The following is a 20,310-nucleotide window of genomic DNA, read 5'->3' on the forward strand; positions in this document are numbered from 1 at the left end:
ACATATCCTGACCGACCCATCCGCCTTGAGCACCAGCACGATCGGGCTCGCCCAGTCACTGAATTCGATTGGCGAGATGATGCCTTCCCTCAGCAGGCGGTCCAATTCGCCTTCTATCTTTTCCCGCATCACGTACGGCACCGCTCTGGCCTTGTGGTGTACTGGCCTGACGTCCAGGTTTATGTGAATCACTACCTTGGCCCCCATGAAAGTGCCGATGCCAGGTTGAAATAATGAGTCAAATTTGTCCAGGATCTGTGAACATGATACTCGCTCCACAGAAGAAATTGCATTGACATCGCCCCATTTCCAGTTCATGACAGCAAGCCAACTCCTCCCCACTAGTGCGGGACCATTCCCTGGGACAATCCAGAGTGGCAACCTGTTCTCCGAATCTTTGTGGGTCCCGACTACCGTGGCGCTGCCTAGCACCGGAAAGATCTGCTTTGTGTTGTTGGAAACAAAAGGTCCCTTGCTAGTCGATCGTCCCTGACTGCCCCTGTGACTGTCCTTGAATGCGCCATTAACAGGTGTTGATGGCTCCATTACTGGCCGCATTGTCCCTTGCAATGGCGTGAATCGCTGTTCAACTTGTCATTGTCTCTGTCAAACTCCCCCTCTGGGTTCGACTACATGTTGGGGCATGCCCGATTGCCCTTGTCTGCCTGGAGAACTGTGTGCTGCTTTAACAATGTTGAATCTCTGTCCCAACCATTGCTTAACACAGTACCTCTCGTCTGTTCTGCTAGTGGCCATGCTTGCGTGGTTTAAATCCCAGTTTCTTGTCGCCATTGATACTTCCTTACTATACAGTATAAATGCACAGGAGGCCCATGCTTGAGAGAAGGTCAGTCTGTGACCTATCCTTTATTCCTTAGCACTCAAATGATGAAGGAGGGTGGAGCTTCCCCTTTTACACCTGAAGGTCCAGGTTAGGAGTGTCTCCCACCTAGTGATCATTGTTCTCACAGTGTACAACTTAGGTCAGATTATACATGGGTTACAATGCTGGTTGAATACATAACAGTTTGCATTGTTCTTACCCTGCTGTGGCCCAGCTTTCTTCCCCTGCTCACTCAGGGAAGGTGTAATTATAGTTCATAGGTCAACAGCACTTTTCTTGCCCAGAGGTCCATTCCCACAATCTTGCAGTCTTACCTCAGTAAAAGTGACAATTTCTGACAAGACTTCAAACACATCTTTATTTCAGCAAATGTCATACCTAGATAATCGCAGATAAAATTAGTCAGGCTAGTCTTCCGTTCAACAGTCTGTAACAAGAGAATATGCACATTAAAATCCTGTCACAACAGGAACCATGGCCATGTTTTGGGTTTCAGTTATCCATTGTCACAGCATTTTTAGATGCATGCTTTTATGTGGCTGAACCCATCAGTTTGCTGCTTATGCTAATCAATGCAAAATAATCTTTAGATGCAGGTACATCTAAGTACGCACAATAACATTACCACAATGACTCCAGAAGTAGTCTCACATGTTGAATAGATCATATATATTTTTTAAAAGCCAAAATGATTTCCAACCTGTGGCAAGTTGAACGCACAGGTTATTTTTTGATTCTTTATGAAAAAAAATATTGTATGTACTGTCCCAGTAATTTCTAAAGAAACAGTATTGGCTTCTTTGTCCTTTAATTCATGAAAATGCAGCACTGAAAAAACTGCTCCTCTTTTTGGGCCCAAGTTTCGACAATTAGAACGGCGCACCTCTGGGAGATTCGCCCATTTCCTGGAATAAAAAGCGCGCCTGTTTCCTACCTTGCTATTCTCAACTGAAATGAGGCCTCCTGTGGTCTCGGTGCAGCAGAGTGGGGGCGGAGCTATAGCCCTGCGCCTAAAAGACTGCCGGCAGCTGCGCGCATGCGCAGTGGAGTCTGCGTGCGTGTGCAGTAGTTCCTGGCCCCCAGATTCTATATGCGTGTGCTGCAGGCTGCATGGGAGGGGCCCAAAGCTCTCCACCTCTAGCCCAATGCTGCAGGCTCTGCAATTTAAAAATCACCTACTTGGAAGCGTTTGCGTGCAGGAATCCGCGAAGAAAGCGGCAACTAAAAATGGTATATTTTTTTTACTTACCTCAGCCACCTCGTTGTAAATCATCGTCCCGGTAGTGTCCAGCCACCCAATCCACGCCTCCAGCTGCTGCTGGTGTTTTCGCACGCTGCCCGAGCCCTGGCCGAATGGGCTCCCTGCCGCGACCTGGTTTTTATCCATGTTTATTAATTATTCTAAAACTGCTCAAAGTAATCAGTGCTCCTCCTCGACTCGAAGTGCCTTGCAGAGGCATTTTGTTCCAATGTTGATATGTTTGGTAATTTTGATACAGTCATCTGTTGTGTCTTGCTGTAGTCGGAGCATCGAAACACTTACAAATAAAGAGGATAGCCTCCGACTGCAATTTCTGCACCCACATCTTTAAAATATAGTCTAAAGGAAACTAGCTGGAATTTACCTAAAGAGCTCCTCTGTTTCTGAACTTCAATATCAAAAAGTTAACTGCTTTGAATTAATGGAACATTTCGACAGTGTTGGTTATGCAGTACGCAATTATATTTACGTATAAATCTAATTTTCTTGGAGGTGTTCAAACACGTTCAATTTAATGTAAGTCGATGGCAGAAAATCTTGATAATTTAACTGTGCAATCATAATATTCAGCATGTAAGTGTCTGTTGTTGGTAATAAGAATGTTATTCTGAGGTTGAGTTACTACACTGTTGCTGGAGGATCTCGCACCTAGCCCTGGCTGAAGGGCATTGCCGGTGCATGCTCCAGTTGGGAAGGTAAGACTCTTTACTAATTATTACTTGATTTATTTTACATTTTCTATTATTTATTAAATGCTATGGTTTATATGGTTCTTTATTGGTTACAGTGATGTGTTTAATGCTTTAGTGCTTAGTGTTTAATGTTTCCCACCCCCTGTCTCTGGCTACCTGGGCGCTGAACTCTTAACTCACTGCAGGGTTTTTCAGAACGTACAAAAGTGGACACTTGCTCTGGCCTAAGTTAGTTTGGTGTAAGTTTTAACTGTTGAAACTTGCATAAATGGCCAAAACAGGGGTAAGTGGTTGGTAACGCCCCCTTTTGAAAAAAAAACCTGAACTAAAAAAAAACCTAACTAACTCGATTACACTGGAGCAACTTAAATATGCAGAATTGCGATTTTTAAGTTTACTCCAAAAACATCGATTAGCTCTAAAAAAACAGAGCAACTCGAGTTGAACCTTGTGCCCTTCATCCCCCACCACACGCACAAAGACAACAGAAGACAATGGGGTGAATTTGGTCTTTGGCAGTCGTGGAATAGAATAGAAAATCTGGAGTAAAACGGACTGCTGATTCGCTATTGCCCATTTTGCATTCCTGCTGTAGATCAATAACTTGCAGAAATGGCCAAAACAGGGATAAGTGGTTGGTAATGCCCCCTTTTGAAAAAAAAACCTGAACTAAAAAAAAACCGAACTAACTCGATTACACTGGAGCAACTTAAAAGTGCAGAATTGCGATTTTTAAGTTACTCCAAAAACATCGATTAGCTCCAAAAAAAACATTAGTCCCCAGTGGCTCCCAAGAAAAATTATTCTCTCAACTACAATGGGAGTAATTTTAGCCCCAAAAACTGGTGAGTTTGGGTTGGGTGGGAAGTTTTCACCTCCCGTTAGTGCCTCCGGGGGGCGATAACGGGGAGCTACCGGCTCTCTGACGAAAGTACCGATATCCGCGAACTTCCCTTGCGGGTTAGCGTTAACGCCGTGATCTCCTGCACACTGAAAATTGTGACGTCATCCAGTGCGCAGCATCACTGGACATCAACAATGGTAGCTGCAGGATACGTTGTGAACGTGGCTGGCCACTTGGTGAGTGGTAATTGGAGGCATTGGTGACCAGGTAGGCCAAAATGTTATTTTCTCTCCACTGTGCTGCTTTTTGAACTTTTCCAATGCCGCAATTGATCAGCCCTGTTAGAGTGCTTGGTGCGTGATCTTCGTGGATCGTAGGTGCCGTTACCGACCAATCGAAGCCTAACCTTGCAACGCCCTCAGTATTAGCCCTTCCCATTAAAGGGGGCGAGGAGCTTGTAGATCCGGCAGCGCTGCATGGGATATTGTGCAACGCTATGCCGCTACCACCCCTCTTGCCTGATTTAACGCTCCAAGGGTAGTACGCTTGATTTGGCGCTCTTCTTCCCTCCTGGAGCGCTAAACCGTAAATTCGTGTCTAATTGAATTGTGTAGCACCCGGTGATACTTTTGCGCTCCCACAAAAGTTATCGTCCCAAATTTCTAGCCCAAAGTGCTAAAAGTTTGAATTCCAACTAGTACCTGTCTCCAATCTGCCCACTTACGGTTTTAACAGAGGCAGGTTAGGAGATGGCAGTTAACCTGCTCCCAGGAGGCGGGTCTTCTAATTAAATATTATAATGAGACTGGCATGCCTCAGATTAAACCTCCACTTTAAATTTAACTCAGGCTGGTCGGGTTTTGATGGCCTCGTGAAACCCGTGAGTTAGAGTGAGGCGAGGATTGCTGGATCCAGGAGGTAAGCGCCTTTACACTTATCTCCTGGATCCAGAGTCCCTGCCTAACCCAACCCCCATGAATGGAGACCCTCCCAAGAGGCCTGCGATCACTCCCGGGCCTCCGAACCCCATCCCGTAGGCCACTAATACCCCCCCATGAGGTTTCCCCAGCCACCCCCCCATGCTGCTCTGGTCCCCCATGCTGCAGCTCCTATCCCTACACCCCCCCCCCCCTCCTCGTGTTGCTCCTGGCCTCCTGATCTGCTATTCCTGTCACCCCCCCACCCCCCTCCGCCCCTCCTCACCCTGTGCTGCTCCCGTTCCTCAGATGCTCACCTGCTACCACCCCTACTCTTCCGGCCTTCCAATACTCACCCAGCCTTCCCTCACCCCCACACCCCGCTCCTCGGGCCCTGCGATCAGCTGCTCTGACACCTGATCATTTCCAACTCCCCATCCCCTGCTCCCTGCCCCCACTCCTCCAGCCCCCAATTGTTCTGCTCCAGCCTCGATCTTTCCCGACATCCCCCCTGTCCCACTACTCTGGCCTTCCCTGTGCACCACCAGCCATCCCCACGGGCCCCCACACAATCCATCCCACCCTCTTGTCTGTGATCTGCAGCTAGCTAGCCTCCCAATCTTGTGTCTGGGAAAAAGAGGTAACCCATGCAAATCAGGCCCAGTCATTTTCCCAGGTCTCCTGACTGCTTCCAAGCCCACTCTGCTTCCAAACAGCCAGGCCAATATATCTATAATCACAGTTTGTTGTAAAAATGTAAAATCCAAAATAAAATATTATTATCAAAATAAATTACAGACACTGCAAAACTGCAGTATAACATCATCTTAACAGGTCTCTAATCTTTGCTTCTCAACTGCAATATAATGCAGTTACTATACATGCTGCTTAACCATGTAGAAAGGAGGGAGACAGAAAGCAGGAAACTATAGACCAGTTAGCCTAATATTTCTCATTGGTAAAATGTTGGAATCCATTATTAAAGAGGTAGTAGCAGGACATTTAGAAACTCATAATACAGTCAGGCAGAGTCAGCATGGTTTTATGAAAGGGAAATCATGTTTGACAAAGTTGCTGGAATTCTTTGAGGATGTAACGAGCAGGGTGGATAAAGGGGAACCAGTAGTTGTGTATTTGGATTTCCAGAAGGCATTCAATAAGGTGCCACATAAAAGGTTACTGCACAAGGTAAGAGCTCATGGGGTTGGGGGTAATATATTAGCAAGGATGGAGGATGGCTAATTAACAGAAAACAGAGAGTCGGAATAAATGGGTAATTTTCAAGTTGGAAAACTGTAATTAATTAGTGGGGAGTACAGGGATCAGTGCTGGGGCTTCAACTATTTACAATCTATATTAATGACTTGGATGAAGGGACCATGTGTAATGTAGCCAAAGTTGCTGATTCTATCCAAAGATAGGTGGGAAAGCAACTTAAGTGGAGGACACAAATAATCTGCAAAGGGATATAGATAGGTTAAGTGAGTGACCAAATTTTTTGGCAGATGAAGTTATCCACTTTGGTAGGAAAAATAAAATAGCAAATTATTATTTAAATGGGGCGAGATTACAAAATGCTGCAATACAGAGGGATTTGGGGGTCTTTGTGCATGAAACACAAAAGGGTAGCATGCAAGTGCAGCAAGTAATTAAGAAGGCAAATGGAATGTTGTCCTTTATTGCAAGGGGGATGAAGTATAAAAGTAGGGAAGTCCTGTTACAACACTACAGGGCATTGTTACCACACCTGGAGTAATGCATACAGTTTTGATCTGCTTATTTAAGGAGAGATGTACTTGCATTGGAGGCAGTACTGAGATGGTTCACAAGGTTGATTCCTGAGATGAAGGGGTTGTCTTATGCTGAAAGTTTGAGCAGATTGGGCCTATAATCATTGGAGTTTGGAAGAATGAGGGGTGATCTTATTGAAATGTATAAGATTCTGAGGGGGCTTGACAGGGTAGATGCAGAGAGAATAATTCCCCTCGTGAGGAATCTAGAACTGGGGACATAGTTTCAGAATAAGGAGTCGCCCATTTAAAACGGAATTGAGGAGGAATTTTTTCTCTCAGAGGGTCGTAAATCTTTGGAATTCTCTACCCCAGAGAGCTGTTGAGCCTGGGTCATTGAATATATTTAAGGTGGAGATAGATTTTTGAATGATAAGGAAGTCAAGGGTTATGAGGGAAGTGGAGTTGAGGCCAAGATCAGATCAGCCATGATCTTATTGAATGGCGGAGCAGGCTCGAGGGGCCAAATGGCCTATTCCTGCTCCTATTTCTTATGTTCTTATGTTCTTATTATAGTTACTCAGGGTGTAAAGTCCTGTCCCCTCAGCACAGATGCACACGAGGCATGTAGTGAAGTCAATGTCACTCTGGATCTGCACCTTTATTTCACAGTTCTCGAATGCTGCACTTGCCTGAGACCTGTGCTTATATACCTGTCTCTTGCAAGTGCAGCCTCAGTGGTAAGGTATGCGGGTGGTTACAGGTCATATCTTATTACAGTCATGTATAGCATGTTGGGATAGAGTTATATATAATAATGTAAGATACATGACATCACCCTCCCCCAAGGTCTTATTGTCTTTACAAGTTCAGTCTCTCAGGTGTTCTAGGCTCTCGCGTGGAGCATCTGAGTTGTGGTTCAGTTGTTTGCCTTCGTGTCTGTTTTTCTTTGGGTGTGGTTGCTGGTATCTCTCCTGGGCTGTCTGTTTCGATTGGTGTGATTGTTGTTGACTCGCCTGGGCTGTCGGTTGGGGTTGCCCTTTCCTCAGGTTGTTCCTTCTGTCTGTCCACCAGGTGTGGTGCGAGTTCCACATTGTAGTCTGCCTATGGTTCTGCAGTGTTGTTGGTAAATCTGCTTTTGACTTGGTCTACATGCCTCCGGCAGGTTTTGCCATTGTCCATTTGTACTACCAGTAGCCTGTTTCCTTCCTTGCCCGTTACTGTCCCTGCAAGCCATTTGGGACCCCTGCCACAGTTTAGTACAAACACTTTGTCCCCTATCTCATTCCATCTCCCCCTCGAATTTCTGTCATGGTACTCAGTCAGCTTACGGCGCTTTGCTTCAACGATTTCGTGCATGTCTGGGAGGATTAATGAGAGCCTTGTTTTTAAAGTCCTTTTCATCAACAGTTGCGCGGAGGGGATCCCAGTCAGTGAGTGCGGACGAGATCTGTATGCCAAGAGCAGTTGCGACAGGCGACCCTGCAGCTTGGGACCTTGGATTTTAAGCATGCCTTGTTTAATGATTTGCACTGCTCTCTCCGCCTGGCCGTTGGAGGCCGTCTTGAACGGTGCCATCTTGACGTGATTTATGCCGTGGTCAATTATAAAGTCTTGGAATTCTGCGCTGGTGAAGCACGGACCATTGTCACTGACTAATATGTCAGGGATTCCATGCGTTGCAAACATGGTTACGCGGCTCTCCACAGTGGTGGAGGTTGTGCTCGAGTTTAAAATGGTGCATTTGATCGACTTTGAAAATGCAACTACGACTACGGCGAACCTGTGGACTCAAAGGCATTGATTGCCATGACTATCTCACAGTCCTGTTCGTCAGACCCTTCCGTGGTCACCAGGGGTAGCCTGCTGAGCGTGTCGGCACAGTTGTCTGTGCCTGTCTGTGCCTTATGGTATAGTCGTAGGATGCCAGCATGAGTGCCCACCGTTGAATTCGCGCCGAGGCGTTGGCGTTTATTGCCTTGCTCTCAGATAGGAGGGACGTGAGGGGCTTGTGGTCGGTTTCTAATGTGAACTTGGCCCCGAAAAGGTATTGGTGCATCTTTTTGACACCGTACACGCACGCGAGCGCCTCCTTCTCTACCATTCCGTGCCCGTGCTCCGCCCGCGAAAGTGACCTGGAGGCAGAAGCTATGGGTTGTAATTTGCTCGCATTATTGACATGTTGCAAAACGCACTCGACCCCATACGCTGATGCATTGCATGTGAGAACTAGCTTTTTACCTGGGTCAAAGAAAGTCAAAACACTGTTGGAACACAGAAGGTTTTGTGCCTTATTGAAGGCGCGTTCCTGGGCGTCCCCCCAAAACCAATCGTACGCCTTCCTGAGTAGCACGTGGAGAGGCTCCAGCAGCGTGCTTAAGTTCTGCATAAAGTTCCCAAAGTAATTGAGTAGCCTGAGAAAGGCGCGCAGTTCTGAGACAATCCGGGGCCTGGGTGCCAGGCGAATTGCTTCTGTTTTGGACTCTGTTGGGCGGATTCCATCAGCGGCAATCCTTCTGCCCAAAAATTCAACCTCGGGTGCGAGAAACAGGCACTTGGATTTCTTGACTCGTAGGCCTACCCGATCCAACCGCTTTAGTACGTCCTCCAAATTACGGAGATGGGAGTCGGTGTCCCTGCCCATGATAAGTATGTCGTCTTGAAATACAACCGTCCCCGGAATGGACTTGAGCAGACTCTCCATGTTGTGCTGGAATATGGCAGCTGTCGACCTGATGCCGAATGGGCATCGATTGTACATGAAAAGGCCTCGATGTGTGTTGATGGTGGTGAGTAGCTTGGATTCCTTGGTCAATTTTTGCGTCATATACGCAGATGTGAGGTCTAATTTTGAGAAAAGTTTACCTCCAGCCAATGTGGCAAATAAGTCCTCCGCTCTGGGCAGCGGGTACTGGTCCTGCAGGGAGACTCTGTTTACGGTAGATTTGTAGTCCCCACAGATTCGTACGGATCCGTCAGGCTTCATGACTGGGACGATGGGACTTGCCCAGTCGCTAAATTCCACAGGTGATATAATGCCTTCCCGCAGAAGCCTTTCTAGTTCGTGTTCAATCTTTTCCCTCATCACATAGGGTACAGCTCTGGACTTGTGATGGACCGGTCCAGCATCCTGTGTGATGTAGATTTTGACTTTGGCCCCTTTGAAAGTGCCCACACCTGGCTGAAAGAGATGTTCAAATCACTTTATAACTGTTGAGCAGGAGGTCCATTCCTCTAATGACATGGCATGGACATCATCCCATTTCCAGTTTAGTTTTGCCAGCCAGCTTCTCCCCAGCACTGCTGGGGGGTCTCCGGGGACAATCCACAGGGGAAGTCGGTTCACTGTCCCTTTGTGTGTGACAGAGAGCATGGTGCTGCCGAGGACTGGTACGATTTCTTTGGTATAGGTCCTTAGTTTGGTGTCGACCCTTGTGAGTTTTGGTCTGTCTCTTTTATGCGGCCACAGTTGTTCAAATTGTTGAGCGCCCATGAGAGATTGACTCTCTCCCGTACCCAGCTCCATGTTGACAGATATCCCGTTGAGTAGGACCCTCATCATTATAGGAGATGTCCTGTCGTAGGAGCAGCGGCCATTGATCGTGTTGACACGCTGTACATCGCTGTCCCAGGTACTGTCCCCACCGTCTTCTGGTCCGCTTTCCGACCCATCCGATTCGTATACCAGCCGAGCTGCCGTTTATTTGCACATACGGGCCAAATGCCCTGTATATTCACAGTTCCTGCAAACAGCCTGCTGAAAACGACATCCCCTTGACGAGTGTCCACCCCCACACCTCCAGCACAGACCTGTTTCATTGTTCAAAGTGTTCCCAAAGAATGAGCTGCGTCTGGCTGATCTCTCTTGAACTTCTCTCAGTTTGTAGTTGATGAGTTGTGACGGCCGTTCCTGTGGCCCTTGATGGCTCCTGTTGCCACTGCTTGCCGTCGAGAGCTTGTTCTGCTGGTTTTGTCTGTGTGTGGGTGTAGCAGCTTGTTTAGTGCTGTGAACTTCTTGTTCCAATATTTCGTTAGTTGTCGTACCTGCATTGTAAATCAACCTCGTTTCTTCTTCCCCTACCAAAAATGTCTGTGCAACCACTGCTGCTGCCTCTAAGGTCAGGTTCTTAGTCTATTTGAGCTGTTGGAATATGCCTGCGTGGCCTATTCCTTCGATGAAAAAGTCTCTCAGCATTTCTCTCCTCATTTCATCGGAGAACTCACATAAACTAGCCAACCTCCGAAGTTCCGCCACGAAGTCGGGTATGCTCTGGCCCATGCAGCGTCTGTAGTTGTAGAACCTATGTCTGGCCATGTGTAGGCTGCTCGCTGGCTTCAGGTGGTCTCTTACCAGTGTGCTCAATTCTTCAAACGACTTGCTTGCTGGTTTCTCGGATACCAACAGATCCTTCATTCGAGCGTATGTTTTCGAGCCACAGCTGGTCAAGAGATGGGCTCTTCTCTTGTCTGCCTTATCGTCGCCTAACCAGTCTTTGGTTACAAAGCTTTGCTGGAGCCTTTCTATAAAGTCCTACCAATTGTCTCATCCGTTGTTCGCCATTCTGTGAATTCTGTAATCCCGTAACCTGTCGCCACTGTAAAGTCCTGTCCCCTCAGTACAGATTCACACGAGGCAAGTAGTGAAGTCAAGGTCACTCTGGACCTACACCTTTATTTCACAGCTCTGGAATACTGCACTTGCCTGAGACCTGCCCTTATATACCTGTCTCTTGCAAGTGTACCCCTGATGGTAAGGTATGCTGGTGGTTACAGGTCATATCTTATTACAGTCATGTATAGCATGTTGGGATACAGTTATATATAATAATGTAAGATACATGACAGAGGGCATCATGTTTTTCTTTCTATCTCTAAGGAGGATGATTGGCATTTTAAGGAGGGAATTTCAAAAGTTTAGTTATGAAGGGATTTTGTGCCATTTTTTGTTCCTGAGGTAATGACAGTAATTTTCACCTTCACTGCCCAAGAACCCGACTGATTTTCATTTCTATTTGTAAATAAACATCGGGCAGTTTCTATAACAAGTGACCGATCAGCTCCTCCAGTTTACCACCCAGGAGGTGATGATAAAAATCAGCCCGATTGTTTTGACATTATGTGGACGAGAAATAATACATTTTTTGTAATAATGTGATTATTTTGTGATATTTTAATAGCCCAGATGTTGTCTTCATGTCATGGACAACATCCTTACATCCGTTTTCCTGGTTTTAGCGCACAAATAGCATCTGAAAAGTGGTTATTAGATGAAGGAAAATGGATGCTCATCCTTTTCCTCCATTCTACTCTTGAATCACACTGCAGCTGAATTTCCTGCGAGGCTTTTCTGTTTTTTTTTACCTGAGGTGGCTGAAGATTAACATAAATTACTGCAATTAAATGACAGTGCCGTGTACCCTCAGCTTTCTGCTCTCGTACCACAAATAATTCAGGGGAAAACTGCTCTCAGAAAAAGATAATGGTTCCCCCTTTACAACATAACTTTAATTGTTAATGGCACTGGTTGAATATAATGAATATAATAAATAGTAGTAAATTTGGAGAAAGTAATGAAATTTAAATTTAATTTAGCAATTCAGATGATGTTCAAAAACCACTGAAGTTTCATTTGTACTGCTAATGGCATTGTGCCAATGTTTTAAGGTATGCTTGAGTGGGCATACCAGTTCTCAACCATCTATAACTCTATTTTGCTCTGCATGAAATTTCTTATGATTCATGCAAATTTCTTGCTGGTAATGATACCACGAAGGAGCAGAATATATTTCCTGAATAACCTTTCGCACAATACCGAGACTCTGCAATACTAATTGAAAGATCAGAAATCCAGAAACTTCCACACAGTGGGCTGGATTTCCGAGGAGTTTGCGACATTTTAGCGCTTGGGTAAAACACTAAAATTAGTTTTTTGGCGCTAAACGAGGAAAAAAAATTTAGTTCTGTGGGAAATTTTGGCATTGTTTTTAATGCGGCACTAAAACTTAGCACCCACACGAGTTATGATAATTTGGTTCATGTCAATCCTCATGCAACACTGCGCTAGCACCCTGGGTGGAACGTTCAAGCATAGCGTCCGCCTGGGACCACGGCAGTAAAAAGTAGTCAGACCCAGGTCGGACCCGGGGTGCACCCGGCGTTAACCGCAGCATCTTGAAAACCGAGGATAGATAAGTTTAATGGTGATTTGTAAGGATATAAAATTTTTGAAGTTAATAAAAATATAGGCCTAGAATATAGGGCCCAAAAATGGACGTTATGGCGTGGGCATTAAAAAAGGGTTTTCAGATCATCGGCTTCTCGCCATTCTCAAAACACTTAGTTTGCATTTTTGAAAATGGGTGTTACCATGAGCGATATCAAATGGGCGGTAGCATTAAATTTTTTTGACCTTCTGCCGTAAAGTGTGTCCGTCCTTAACAATGGCATGGCAACACTCGATTCCTGCGATTCAGGAGGTCAAGGGTCATCATGACATGCACAGAAGAGGAGACAGAGAGATAGTGAGCTCAGAGGCACTGAAAGCGTGTGTGGCTGTGGTGTATGCTTGTCTGGCTGTTGTGGGAGGAACGATGGAAATTCACCAGTAACAAAAAGCCTACTAAGCACCAGGAACATAGTTGGCACTAAGCAGAGGGCTCCCAGTGGTCCAGGAGTGCAACACTGCACCCCAAGGTGCCGCACCCCCGTTGCCAACCACACATGAGAGCCAGGAGTAACATCTTACTTCTGGCTCGGAGAACGTTCCCACCTCAGGACCACATTCCCACCTCAGGACCGTCCTCTCCCTTATCCGTCCAAGCAGTGCCTTGGCCATCAACCCCCCCCAATGAAGCATCGCCTGAGGAGCTCCTCGGCCAGGCGGCTTGGAGTCAGGAGGGGAAGGGGAAGGTGTAGAGGTGGGGAGGAGAAGCGGCAGGGGGAGACGGGGGGACGGGGAAGGGTTGCTTTGTACAGAAATATTGATGATTTCAGACCAATGTTCAGTTTAAATGTTTTTTATTTATCAAAGCTTGCATTGGCTCAGATAGCTGCACCATTATACGCTGGTGATTCCTTTACATCAAAGGTTATAATTACACTTAACTTCAATCAAATTAAACTTTAACTGTCACCAAGGTGATGCCCACCATTGATGTATGACCTGCACACCCTGCAGTGTGTCAGCCTTGTAAATAACACCAACGTTCTTTCAGGCAAAGCGATCATTGGTGAGCTCCTGACATAAGGCTCTTGCAGCTATCATGTCACTTTGGGCCCTTTCATGCTGTCTACAGGGGGGCAGGGGGGCAGGGGCATCAGCGTCAGCCTGATTGTCTTGGCCGATGTCGGCGTCCGCATTCTCATCCTCCTCTTCCTCTCTCTCGTGAGGTGGACTGTCAGATTCATCAGGCAATTCTTGTCCCCTTCTGATAACCAAGTTGTGCAGCATGGAGCACACCACCACGAATTGAGCTACCTGCTCAGGGTGGTATTGGAGCTCGCCTCCTGAGTGGTCCAGGCATCCAAAGCACTGCTTCAGCACTCCAATGGTTTTCTCCACGATATTGCGAGTTTCTCTGTTGCTCTCGTTGTATCTCCTCTCGGCCTTGGTGTGGGTGTCACGCGGGGGGGTCATCAGCCAGGTGGAGAGGCCGTATCCTTTATCACCAAGCATCCAGCATTGACCTTGTGGCTCATTGTTAAACAAGTCAGATACAGTGCTCTCACGCAGGATGTGAGCATCATGGATGCTGCCTAGAAATTGAGCATTCACTGCCAGTATAATTTGCTGGTGGTCAACAACCAGTTGGACATTCAGGGAATGGAATCCCTTGCGGTTCCTGAAAACCTCAGCATCCTGAAAAGGTGCTCATATCGCGATGTGCGTAGAGTCTATTGCTCCCTGCACCTTGGGGAAGTTTGCAATTCTGGAGAATCCTAGAGCCCTCTCACTCTGTGCCCCCCTGGTCATAGGAAAGCTGATCAAGTCCCTCCTGATTGTGTACAGGGCTTCAGTGACCTGTCTAATGCAGCAATGTGTTGCTTGCTGAAAAAGTCCACAAATGTCTCCAGCTGTAGCCTGAAAAGAACCCGAGGCATAGCGAGGGGATTTGAGTACAGGGGCAGGGAGGTGTTGCTACAGTGGTACAGGACCTTGGTGAGGCCACACCTGGAGTATTGTGTACAGTTTTGGTCTCCTAACTTTAGGAAGGACATTCTTGCTATTGAGGGAGTGCAGCGAAGGTTCACCAGACTGATTCCCGGGATGGCGGGACTGACATATCAAGAAAGAGTGGATCAACTGGCTTGTATTCACTGGAGTTCAGAAGAATGAGAGGGGATCTCATAGAAACGTTTAAAATTCTAATGGGTTTAGACAGGTTAGATGCAGGAAGAATGTTCCCAATGTTGGGGAAGTCCAGAACCAGGGGTCACAGTCTAAGGATAAGGGGTAAGTCATTTAGGACCGAGATGAGGAGAAACGTCTTCACCCAGAGAGTGGTGAACCTGTGGAATTCTTTACCACAGAAAGTTGTTGAGGCCAATTCACTAAATATATTCAAAAAGGAGTTAGATGTAGTCCTTACTACTCGGGGGATCAAGGGGTATGGCGAGAAAGCAGGAATGGGGTACTGAAGTTGCATGTTCAGCCATGAACTCATTGAATGGCAGTGCAGGCTCAAAGGGCTGAATGGCCTACTCCTGCACCTATTTTCTATGTTTCTATGTTACTGATGTCAGGCTAATTTGTCTGTAGTTCCCTGTTTTTTTTCTTCCTCCTTTCTTAAATAACCGGGTTACATTAGCTACTTTCCAATCCACAGGTACTATTCTAGAACCTAAGGAATTTTGGAAGATGACAACCAATGCAGCCACTATCTCTACAGCCACCTCTTTCAAAATCCTACAATGTAGGTCATCAGGTGCAAGGGATTTTATCGGCTTTCAGCCCCATTAATTTCTCCAGTACTATTTTTTTGCTAATACTAATTTTTTTCAGTTCCTCATTCTTGCTTGATCCTTGGTTCGCCACTATTTCCACGAGGGTTTTTGCATCTTCTTCCATGAAGACAGACACAAAGTATTTATTTAATTTCTCTGCCATTTCCTTATTCGCCATTATAGTTTCTCCTGTCTCAGCCTGTATGGGACCCACATTTACTTTTGTTAATCTTTTCATTTTTACATACCTATAGAAGCTTTTAAAGTCTGTTTTTATGTCTCTCACTAGTTTACTTTTATATTCTATTTTCCCTTTCTTTATCAATTTGTTGATCCTCCTTTGCTGAATTCAGTTCGGCTTTATTGTTCTCAAGAAAGTTTCTTCACTAGCAGCAATTTTCTGTTTCTACCATGTACATTGTAAATTCCAACATGTGTCAACAAAGATCAGCCTTCACTGACCACTCAATGAGGTGTGCAATCAAATCTGTTCACAGTGCATTGGAAATCAGGGAGAGCAGTCAACCTAGAGGCAGATGTGACCCTTACATTAGGGCACTACTAAAACTGTCAGAATCTACACTTGTTATAATTTTCTGCATAGCTCAACAAACTGCCTCCAGCTTGCAGCACACATTATTTTTGGTTGAAATAAGTCAGTATTAATCAAATGAGAATCTCTAAAATAATAGATTGAGTGGACCCAAGCATGGGGAAAAAAAGTGGTGTGTTCTCATTTTAAAATAAGACTGGACTGAATTATCGTGGTTTATTTAAAATTAAACCTCCATTTCTTTCCAAGATTCACAAACACCTGCTACAAAATTGAAACTATCATCTGGTTCTTGATTGTTGAAGCACGGAAGTGTCGAGCGACTTCTTATACCACAGTGAAACAATTAAAAATAATTAACACCAATAATAAGTCCTTTAGAAATGTCTCCTGTAAAAGAATGATTTATTTTCTTCTATTTCCTTATTTTTTGTGCTTCAATCCTTTACCTTGAAATTAAGCTTTTTCAATATTAGTGTATGATGGGTTTGTATGAAATTAGTTTGTCATTAATTTTAATGGAGGCACTACCCAATTCAAACTAAACAGGATAATGCCTCTGTTAAAACAGCAAGTGAAAGGACATAAAGAAAGAAAGAGTCTCATTTCATCTGTGTCTCTTCTCTTGCTTTTCTCTCCTACCTGTCCTTGAAACGGCGGTGGAGCTTCCCGTAAAGGGGCGGACTCACTGCCGCTGCCGACATGTTTTTTTGTCGGCCAACTGCCATGTCGGGAAGACAATTATGCCCCCGGCCAAAACCCTCCCTGGAGGCCCAGTGGGCTGAAGTTTTAAAATCGCGGAGACTCTCCCCTTTCCCCATAGACCTGAAAATGTTTCCTATTTAAGTATCTATCCAATTCCTGCTTGTCCAACATCCAGTAGTGGATGAGCAGAAATTTCCTCCAGCTAAATATTGGGAAGACCGAAGCCATTGCCTTCAGGCCCCGCCACAAACTCTGTTCCCTAGCCATTGACTCTAACCCTCTCCCTAGCATCCGTCTGAGGTTGAACCAGACAGTTCGCAACCTTGATGTCATATTTGACACCGAATTGAGCTTCCGATCACACATCCGCAGCATCACTAAGACCACCTATTTCCACCTCCGGAACATCGCCTGACTCTGCCCCTGCCTCGGCTCATCTGCCGCTGAAACCCTCATCCATGGCTTTGTTACCTATAGACTTGCCTATTCCAACGTACTCCATCCCGACTGTATACTACTGTGCCGCCACCACTCGTGGGTATATCCTGCCAGTGGGACACAACATACTCTATCCACTTGGAATATGCATCCACCACAACTAACAACATCTTTCCCAGGAAGGGACCTACAAAGTCGATGTGGATCCTGGACCATGGTTTAGATGGCCACAACTACAGACTCAGCGGCGATTCTGCTGGTGCTTTAGTTAGCTGCATGCAAGTGTTGCACTGATGCACACATGATTCCAGATCAGAGTCAATTCCAGGCCACCATACATGAGACCTGGCAATTGCTTTCATCATGACAATACCGGGATGCGTGCTACGTAGATCATGTACATATTTCTCTCTGCGTTTCTTAGGCATAACAACACGATTACCGCATAGTAAACAATCTGACTGAATGGATAGTTTGTCTTTGCGACGGTTCTAAGGTTTGGACTCATCACCAATTTGTTTGCTATAGCAGACCAATCACCACTAAGGACACAACATTTCACAACTGATAATATCGAGTCCTGGTTGGTCCAGGTCTTAAATTGTTGAGCTGTGACAGGGGTTCCTTCACTTTCAAAAGCATCTACAACTAACAGTAGGTCTGCAGGTTGTGGCATCTCCACCTCCGGTGTGGACAACGGCAGATGGCTCAGTGCATCAGCACAATTCTCGGTGCCAGGTCTATGGCGAATGACATAATCATAAGTAGATAATCTCAGCACCCACCTCTCGATGCGAGACGATGCATTGGTGTTGATACCTTTGTTTTCCGAAAACAATGAAATGAGTGGCTTGTGATCTGTTTCCAGTTCAAACCGAAGACCAAACAGGTACTGATGCATCTTTTTAACCCCATACACACAGGCTCATGCTTCTTTTTCTACCATGCTGTTGGCTCTTTCCACCTTTGACAAACTTTTAGAAGCACACGCAACAGGTTGTAGTTTACCCGACTCATTAGCTTGTTGGAGCATGCAACCAACTCCATATGACGAAGCATCACAGGTCAATACTAAATGCTTACACGGATCATAATGTACCAGCAGCTTGTTAGAGCAAAGCGGATTAGTAGCTTTCTCAAAAGCTCTATCTTGAGACGCACCCCAAACCCAGTTGTTGCCTTTTCTTAGCAGCATGTGCAGTGGCTCTAAAGAAGTGCTCAATCTAGGTAGGAAATTACCGAAGTAGTTGAGTAGACCAAGGAATGAATGCAGCTTCGTCACATTCTGAGGATTGGGTGCATTTTTGATGGCCTTGGTTTTCGAGTCCGTAGGCCTGATGCCGTCAGCAGCAATGTTCCTTCCCAGGAATTCGACTTCCGGTGCCATGAAGACATACTTCGAACGTTTCAGTCTGAGTCCCACTTTGTCCAGACGATGTAGAACCTCTTCCAGGTTGTTCAGATGTTTGGTGGTGTCACGACCTGTGACCAGGATGTCATCTTGGAGCATGACGGTTCTAGGGACGGACTTCAGTAGACTCTCCATGTTCCTCTGAAATATGGCTGCAGCCGAGCGAATTCCGAAAAGACATCTGTTGTAGATAAACAGTCCTTTATGAGTGTTGATGCAAATAAGTTTCTTCGACATCTCGACCAGCCCCTGTGTCATGTAGGCCGACGTCAGATCCAGTTTAGTGAACAACTTCTCCCCAGCTAGTGTTGCAAACAGGTCAGTAGCTTTCGATAACGGGTATTGATCCTGTTTCGAAACTCAGTTGATCGTAACCTTGTAGTCGCCACAAATCCTGACAGTCCCATCACTCTTCAACACAGGAACAATGAGGCTGGCCCATTCGTTAAATTCAACCGGTGATATGACCCCTTCACGCTGGAGTCTGTCCAGTTCGATTTCGACCTTCTCCCTCATCATGTACGGAACCGCCTGAGCTTTATGATGGACGGGTCTTGCATCCGAGTCCACATGGATCTGCACCTTGGCTCCCGTGAAATTGCCGATACCTGGTTCAAACAGCAAGGGGAACTTGCTCAGCACTTGAGCACATGGAGTATCATCCTCTGACGACAAAGCTTTGATATCGTTCCAATTCCATTTGATTTTTTCTAGCCAATTCCTGCCGAACAGCGTTGGACCATTGCCTGGAACAATCCATAACGGTAAATCATGAACCGCACCATCATAAAACACACTGCCAATCACCGTTATGAGTTCTTCAGTGTATCTACGCAACTTGGCATTGACTGGACTCAGCTTAGGCCTCACAGTATCTCACAGCTTGTCGAATGTCCTCTGGCTCATTATTGATTGACTCGCACCCATGTCCAATTCCATCGGTATCGGCACACCGTTAAGTTTCACATTAATCATTAACGGTTGGCACTTTGTTAGGAACGAATACAGTCCATACACTTCCTCCTCTGGTATCTCGGATTGCATATCCGCATTCGCGCTATACTGGTCATCATCCTCCACGTGGTGTGTTGCAGCACACTTGCTCAGTTGCAGACACGTGCTGGAGATTCCCAGTCTCGAACAGCCTTTACAAATGTAATGTTTAAACTGACACTGATGAGGCCGATGATTACCCCCACATTGCCAACACGGTGAAATTGGATTCATTCCCGTTGGCGAACTTTGGGCAGCCACAGATTTTGCAGATGCAGTCGAGTAGGCCCTGCCATATGCAGCTCTGCCAAAGGACGATACAATCTTGTCTACAATACTTGTCGGGTTCTAATTTTTTAATGATATCTGCTTTAAGTTTTTGTCCGTCGTCATGCATGCCTGGGCAATCATGATGGCTTTGCTCAAATCCAGCATCTCCGCTGTCCGTAGCTTATGCAGGATCACCTCGTGGTTGATGCTGATTACAAAGAAGTCCCGCAGCATGTCTTCCAACCCGTTTTCGAACTTACATGGTCCAGTTAGACGTCTTTGGTCAGCAATGAATTCCGACACATCCTGGCCCTCAGAACGAATGTGCGTCGAGAATCGATATCGTAAGATGATGATGCCTTCTTCTGGTTTGAGATGGTCATGTACCAGAGCACACAATTCTTCATAGTCCTTGTAGGTTGGACTTGCAGGTGAAAGAAGATTCTTTGAGTCCATAGATTTTCGGTCCGCAATCCATGAGGAAGACTGCCCAGCGCCTAACTGCATCAGTGGGTTCCTCCATTTTGTTGGCCACGAAATACTGGTCCAGGCGATCGATAATATCGGATGAGTCCTCTTTCTCCACGAATCTCTCCAGAATTCCACTTGTGCTCATTTTTGCAAGCGAAGCTTCTTAAGTTACCTCATCGCCAAATGTTATGTATGTAATAACTCAATAGACTTTATACATTAAACTAACACAGGTACA

General features: G+C 45.8%; 1 long non-coding RNA gene across 1 annotated transcript in view; it reads left to right on the forward strand.

Moving 5' to 3' along the window:
• The first annotated feature begins 1,890 nt into the window (after positions 1-1,890).
• LOC139263893 (uncharacterized) overlaps positions 1,891-20,310 on the forward strand; it is a 40,203-nt gene continuing 21,783 nt past the window's right edge. Inside the window, exon 1 of the long non-coding RNA XR_011593242.1 lies at positions 1,891-2,074. This is a non-coding gene — a long non-coding RNA (uncharacterized lncRNA). The remainder of the gene's footprint in view (positions 2,075-20,310) is intronic.

Source organism: Pristiophorus japonicus, chromosome 5, assembly GCF_044704955.1.
Source record: "Pristiophorus japonicus isolate sPriJap1 chromosome 5, sPriJap1.hap1, whole genome shotgun sequence".
NCBI classification, from domain to species: Eukaryota; Metazoa; Chordata; class Chondrichthyes; family Pristiophoridae; genus Pristiophorus; species Pristiophorus japonicus.